The sequence below is a fragment of the Mytilus galloprovincialis genome, chromosome 2 (assembly GCF_965363235.1).
Source record: "Mytilus galloprovincialis chromosome 2, xbMytGall1.hap1.1, whole genome shotgun sequence".
Classification (NCBI taxonomy): Eukaryota; Metazoa; Mollusca; class Bivalvia; order Mytilida; family Mytilidae; genus Mytilus; species Mytilus galloprovincialis.
In genome coordinates, this window is record NC_134839.1 from 113680983 (window position 1) to 113688809 (window position 7827).

A 7827-nucleotide genomic window follows, 5' to 3' on the forward strand; every position below is an offset into this window, starting at 1 on the left:
ATCATATGTAGGAACGAAAGAAAAGTTAATTATACCACCTTTAAGTTTAATCTCCAAACGACAGTTTCGGAATTTACACGGAATGTTTCTAAACTATGATCACTACAGTACACAGGCACTTGTTTCTATCCATTGGAAGACCCACTATCAACGTATATTTACGAGAAGGTACCCAACTACTTTTTTCACCTCTCCGCTTAAAACCCTTATTTCTCTGTCAATTCAGTCCCAAATTTTTTGTTCCATACACCATTCGATTCATGAAAAGTTTATCTTTCAGATGATATGCATTGTATTTACCCTTAGAGTACCCCTTACCCCCAGTACACAAGATTTGTCAATAAATTTTCATGTTATCATTTTAGTCCTCCTACAAAATACAACAACAACCGGTTTAAAGCAGAAAAATTCAAAACCGCTTGTGATTGGTCGGTTCATAGTTCATAGGGTCATTCATTCTCTAGATTTTACATTAATCATTTGTGACTCCACTATTTTATGCAAATTATCTAAAACGGAAGTAATTGTATTTTGTAGGAGGACTAAAAACGATCACATGAAAATTTATTGACAAATCTTATGTACTGGGGGTAAGGGGTACTCTAAGGTTAAATACAATGCACATCATCTGAAAGATAAACTTTTCATGAATCGAATGGTGTATGGAACAAAAAATTTGGGACTGAATTGACAGACAAATAAGGGTTTTAAGCGGAGAGGTGAAAAAAGTAGTTGGGTACCTTCTCGTAAATATACGTTGATAGTGGGTCTTCCAATGGATAGAAACAAGTGCCTGTGCTACAGTATCAAAATTCACAAGTTTTCAACTCGGAATACTATAGTATCTGAATCTACACGTTGAAAACTCTAAATCCAACAGTATATATCACTATTCAGAGAAATCTCCAGAAGTTCTACAGTATCATAATTCAAAAGATATAAACTCTGATTTCTAGTGTTTCAGAATTCATGCATAATATTTCTTAACTCTAAATTTTATACAAGTCGAAATTTTACAATGGATATTAATTGTTAAACCGACTGTCAACGGATCATCACGCATAATACTTGCTCTTTTTGAGTGAAACATATTGTAATCTCTCTCTGTAACAAATGGCAACATCCATCTTTTTTTGTGTTATTTCTTATCCCCCTTTGTAGATATTGCATTTAGGAAAAGTCTGTTTTCATTGGTAGAAAACAGTTCATAGTGGCATTACATAAAAACAGTTCTATGAAAATGTCAGGGAAATTCAGTCTGTGAATCTGATTGTCAGTTGTGGATGATCTGTCAATGAAATGAGAATTATTAAAAATACAATTAATTTTTTTTTTTTTATTTTATTGACTTGATTTTTTTGTTGCTTGTTTAATGTCAAATGGTATATATTTAATAGATAATCAGGACGAGAATAAATTACAATTTTGATAATAAAAAAGGCAGGTTTTGTAAGGTAACTCGATCGGAAAGTAGGATGGAAAATTTAGACGGCCACTTGAAAATGACTGATTGCTGGATGCGGAGAGATTTTTGCCTTTCAATAGTATACCTACGTCCCTACGTCCCCCGTCCCCCAGATAAATATTGTAAGGATATTTTAGCGTGCAGAAAGCGTAAAATTCACCCTACATGGTTCATCGAAATAAATATCGACATTCCGACCTGATCGATTATTAAATCAATTTGAAATGAATTTTATGAAATGTTTGGATTTAAATGTAGGTTAGTAGGGTCCACGCTATATAGACCAGTGTTAGTATCATAATCGGTATCAATTCATCAGGCGAAATGTGCATTTTAGTACGCATGGCATCTTTTTTTAAATGAACTTCAACAGGTTAGCTCGAATCCAAAAGTTCGAATGCCAAAACGTTTTAAATGAAAAAATATCAAAACCAAGGCTGACAAATAACGGAACTTAAGTCACGCCAAAGATAAAGAAAATATTTTTTTGAAATAATTTTTATTCATTCTGCTTTATAGCAATTTAAACGACTACAAGTATTTGAAAACTTGTTTAAACCTTTTCTAAAATTAATTAATATTCTTTAAAATGACATGTTTATAACAGTTTAAGTACACCGATTACACATTTCGTTAATCTGTCATTAGAATGTTATTCTTGTATTGAGATTAAGAGGTGAATATATATACTCAATTATTAGGTAAACCTTTATAACATTAGCAAGAGAAGGTAGGATTTTATATTTTACAACCACACAAGTAGAAAAAACGTGACTTTTTGAATCTTTTTAAAAAAGTAAAGTAATGGGATAGCTTTAAAATTAATTTACAAAATTCAGATAATACCCTATATGTATACATCTTGAATATAACCTCTGTTGTAATGTTTTCTATTCGTGTTACACAATCAACAATGAATTTATCTCGTTTTTTTTTTTTAATGAAGTAACTTGTTTCACTACTTTCGATTTTATGAAACCGTAAGTTTTGATACAACATGTACTACCTATACCAATAATACTAAGATGATGATATTATTGCAAATGAGACTACATAAATACCAAAAAACAAAGATTCCCCCAATAACTGGTGACCATATGGCCTACCAAAAAAGAGCCAAACCTACACATATACAGTGAAAAACAGAAAAACCGAACACCAAAGATAAATTCTAACGGAAATTCTCTCATCAAATGACAAAACCAAAAGTTCAAACACAACTAACGAATGGAAAACAACTTTCATGTTCCTAATTCGGTACCTGTATTTATTAATAAAGAAAGTGGCGGATTAAACCTGATTTTATAGCTACTTAAACCTCTCGCTTGTACATCATGACAGTCACATAAAATTCCATCATATTAAAAACAATTTGTGAGCACAAGAAACATACTTTGAAAGTACTTGAAGTAAAGACAAGAGTAATATACCGCTGTTCAATAGTCAAAAATCGACTAAGCAAAAACAAATCCGGGTCACAAACCTAAATCGAGGGAAACATATCCGGGTCACAAACCTAAATCGAGGGAAACATATCCGGGTCACAAACCTAAATCGAGGGAAACATATCCGGGTCACAAATCTAAATCGAGGGAAACAAATCCGGGTCACAAACCTAAATCGAGGGAAACATATCCGGGTCACAAACCTAAATCGAGGGAAACATATCCGGGTCACAAACCTAAATCGAGGGAAACAAATCCGGGTCACAAATCTAAATCGAGGGAAACAAATCCGGGTCACAAACCTAAATCGAGGGAAACATATCCGGGTCACAAACCTAAATCGAGGGAAACAAATCCGGGTCACAAACCTAAATCGAGGGAAACAAATCCGGGTCACAAATCTAAATCCGGGTCACAAACCTAAATCGAGGGAAACATATCAACTATAAGAAGTAAACATCGGAACAACAAAACACTGTCAAAATGTCAGAAATTGGGATACAGCAGTCAACATTGTCTTATAATCTTAACACAAACAACTATGTCAGCATAGAAAAACAAAATGAAATATAGACACTCTATAGACAAAGCACATAAGCAAAAATGAAATATAAGAATACAAAGAATAAATATAGCACAATAACAAAGGCGGGATGTTTAAAATACCAAGTCGCGTCATAATGATATTACACATATGTTTCTGATGCGACGGTAGGGAACATTACAGAATATGTTTGATTTTAGTAGTTTATGCCTTCGTTTGATTTCAGTACGTTTATGTCTTCGTTTGTGCTTGTATCTTCACTCATGACTGCACAAATAGTATGTTTATGCTGATGGCTGGTGTAGTTTGCTTTCCTCGGGTAACATTTACCTCCATTTTCACTACTCATCAAAAGTCGATAACTAACTAAAACACCATAGCAAAAACATAATTCAAACAAAAAATTAACAACTATATTCCAAACACAACATAGAAACACAATGACTAAGCAACGTAAAAACAACAAAATAACCGAGGATGATATAAAATGTTCCTGAGGGGTAAGCACAAATGGCATTCGTCGTATTGCTTATATAAGTACACACTCGGTGATTAGTGCTGTTTTAGAGAAAAGGTGGACTGGATAGCTATTTCGACAATTGGAACATATTCATTGCCATCTGTGAATGATGCATACTCTCTCTTTGGTCCTATATCAGCACTCTTGTCTCACTGTCTCCATTAAAAATATCATAGTTTTAGATAATTTTTAAAAGTTCGTATTTATTTATAAATTATTAAAAAAATTGTAAGGTTTAAATATGTAACTTTGTTTTAGTAAAACAAAAATAATACGGATAAAAGGTAAAACTTGTATTTACACTGTACAGATTATCCTTTTAAAGTCACATTACTGAAATAGATGGTGTCCTTTCACTAAATAATTCAAATGTTGGTGATTTTGTTGAACGTATATATTTCATCGAAATTAGGTAGTTGAATTAAGGATACAACAGATGCAGTTAAATCTACCTCCCATATAGAAATTGACAATAAAAAGTGAAATCACAAAAATACTGAACTCCGAGGAAAAGTCAAACCGGAAAGTCCCTAATCAAATGGTAAAACCAAACACACCGAAAAATGGCGTCTTCTTTCCTCACTTGTTTCGTGCGAATAAGACAAATTATCGATCTTGTACATGAACAACACAAGAGTGGATCTGCACACCCTTCTAAAAAATGAACACAGATCATAATAATGTGACTTATATTTGATGGAACAGTTTGTTAGATTTTTATATGATCATGGGAAAGTCTTGTGTGGTTTATTAACTGAACGATACCTTTTATCCTTTTCATGAAAGTTAGTACATTGGTTGAATATTTCTTATGAGTATTTCTTGTTCTTTTTGTCCCGTTTGTGGCGACGAAAGATGAAAAAAATGATAAGTTGTTGGCGAGCACGATTTTCACTTAATGTTTTCAGAAATTAAAATAGTTGTATAGGGTTTATTATAAAACATGAAGTGGTAAATGTTCAGATCAACGAATAATAAATAGCTTATAAAAATGCCTGTAATAAGTCAGGAATATGACAGTTCTTGTCCATTCGTTTTAATGTGTTGTGTCATTTGATTTTGACTTTCCGATTTGATTTTCCTCTGAGTTCAGTACTTTTGTGATTTTACTTTTTATAGTCACATGACATATAACTTCATTTCAATTATTCAGCATCTTTAAAAAGAAAAAGTTCTTTCTTCTTTATAATGTTGTGATCTGTTTTGCAGTTCTTACGAATATATGTCAATTGCATTTGAAGCTTAGAGTCACTGTGTGGTTCATAAAGCTGCCTGTAAAAGGCAACTCCCATTGTCTGACATCGTTTGCTGGTAAATCGCTAACGTAAATATGGAGTGGACGTCAATTAGATAGTGAACTACCGAATTAAAAACATGTATGAAATCAGTACTTCAATGAACATATACTGAGTAACTATACAGGGCAAATTCAAAATGGGGATGTTAACTTTTCTAATGACCGAATGCAAGTTGTAGGTTTCTGAATAAACAAGAAGCATAGGCTCAACTGGAACAAGTAGTTCAAAGCCGAATTACCATTTTTATATTCATACGAAACTAATCATTTAAAAATTATTAATTATAGAAAATAAGTAAAATTTCTAAACCACAAACATACATGTTGTATTTTCAATATTTAAATATGTATCGGTTCCCTCAACACTCATTATAATTTAAGACTTCATATTTTTTTTTCATAGATCAACTTCATAATGGGATGTGCATCGTCAGCTGACACAGGGACAGAATTTATACAGTTCGAAAAGAAGAAACCTTTAAACAATGACAATGCGGTGGTTATTACTCCCCGACCGTCGTCCATTCATAAAAATCACCAAGACGACACAATGATGAAGACAACATCAGAGAATTCGGACCTTTCTCTATCGCCATCTACCGACCATAGTGAACGAGAAGATACTATAATGAAGACAAAAACAGAGAATTCTAACCCATCGCCTATTGACCAGAACGATAGAGAAGACACAATGCTGAAGGCAGATAAATCAGACATGTCTGAACATAATAGACCAAAATCCCAATATTTAGATGACGGTACAAATAAAAAGCAAGACGACGAACGACCTCAGTCATTTCACCAAAATGATTCAGATCAAAAATCTCTAGACCAGGGAGAAGCACAGTCAAGAGAATCTAGTGGACGTACGAAAGATGTGATGATTGTAAATACTACGAGTAATAAAGAGAAGGAGGTACTATATATTGCTTATCTTTGAATAGTTAATATCGTGTATAAAGTATGAAGAAGCAGACGTTAAGATGAATTAATAGTAATTAACGTATTTTACACGACAGCCTCGGGGGGGGGGGGGGGGGGGGGGGAGGGGGGTGAGGGGACGGGGAGGAAATCTCACCAGCAGTGGCATCAACCTAGTGGTTTATGGAGAAATGTTGTTTGTTGTCTTTATATAGATATAAGATGATGTTGAATGAGTGCCAAGGAAACAACTCTCCATCCAAGTCACAAAGTAAACCGTTATAGGTCAAAGTACGGTCTTCAACACAGAGCCTTTACTCACATCGAACAGCATGCTATAAAAGGCCCCCAAAACCACAAGTGTAAAACCATTCAAACAGAAAAACCAACCGTATTATCTATATACAAAACGAGAAACATCTATGAACAACATCAACAAACGACAACTACTGAACATAAGTTTTTTTTGACAAATTTTACAATTTGTGTTTTAAAATGGTCTGGGATAAAGTCTCCACATACAAGTGAGAGGATAAGCGCTATAAAACCAAGTTCAATCCATCACTTTCCACATCGAAAAATGCCTGTAACAAGTCAGGAATATGATAGTTGTTGTCCATTCGTTTGATGTGTTTTTGGTCCTCAGTGCTCTAGATCTTCAACTTTGCACTTATTTGGCTCTGTAACTATTTTGATCTGAGCTTCATAAAATCCTCATCCTGGTACCTTTGATAACTATTATTATTTGATTTTGCCATTTGATTAGGGACTTTCCGTTTTGAATTTTTCTCGGAGTTCAGTATTTTTGTGATTTGACTTTTTATCAACTTACTGTAACAACTTTAATAAAGCAATTAATTTGATTATATTAGAAATCCTCTGAAACGATTATGCTGAATGCTGTTTTATAAATGAGAGAGATAAGAAATGGTCCATGTAAAATTGATTCCAAAAATGAAAGTAACACTTTATGAATGCGGTTTTAATTTTTTTTTACTCAAATCTAAAACTTTGAAAGCCAAGAAGTTTGAAAAACCATTAACTCGCCAACGGACAAAACACGTGAATAGTGAAGTCTTTCTTGGTTCAAGTTTGCCTACTGTTAACTTTATAATAATGAATAATAGGAGACGGATGTATTGTAACCATACCTTACATGTTATATCAACTTTATTTTTCTATAGCGAAAACCTTTCTCTTCCTCATCGTCATCTGAAGATGAAGGTGAATCAGACGATGATACGAGAGACTCGGATACAAGACTACTTGCAACTAGGGATTCTGAAACCAGATTCACGGAAACTAACGATCATGATGATAACCGAGACTCGCAAATGAACGGTTATACTCCAATAGGATCGGAAACCAATGATCATAAGACACCAGATTCCGAAACGAATGAACGAGAAATGAATGATGAAGGTGTTTTAAAAACAGGAGATGTAGAAAAAGACGAAACAGACGCCAATTTAACCGAAAGAACAAATGCTATAGAAGGAGAAAGTGTTGTTGATACAGAAATAAAAGCGGAAACAAATGATACAAGCTCCACGGAGAAACGCGACAATGGATCGTCTGAAAATGGTCTTATTAGTTCAAAAGAAGTTGATTCAACTGAAAATAACTCTGAAAAGT

At 33.6% G+C, this 7827-nt stretch overlaps 1 long non-coding RNA gene across 1 annotated transcript; it reads left to right on the plus strand.

The window, feature by feature from the left end:
• Positions 1 to 2098: 2098 nt before the first annotated feature.
• Positions 2099 to 7515, plus strand: LOC143065455 (uncharacterized). The gene is made up of 3 exons (XR_012975477.1): positions 2099 to 2195; positions 5675 to 6187; positions 7377 to 7515. It is a non-coding gene; the product is annotated as an uncharacterized LOC143065455 (long non-coding RNA).
• Positions 7516 to 7827: the final 312 nt, after the last annotated feature.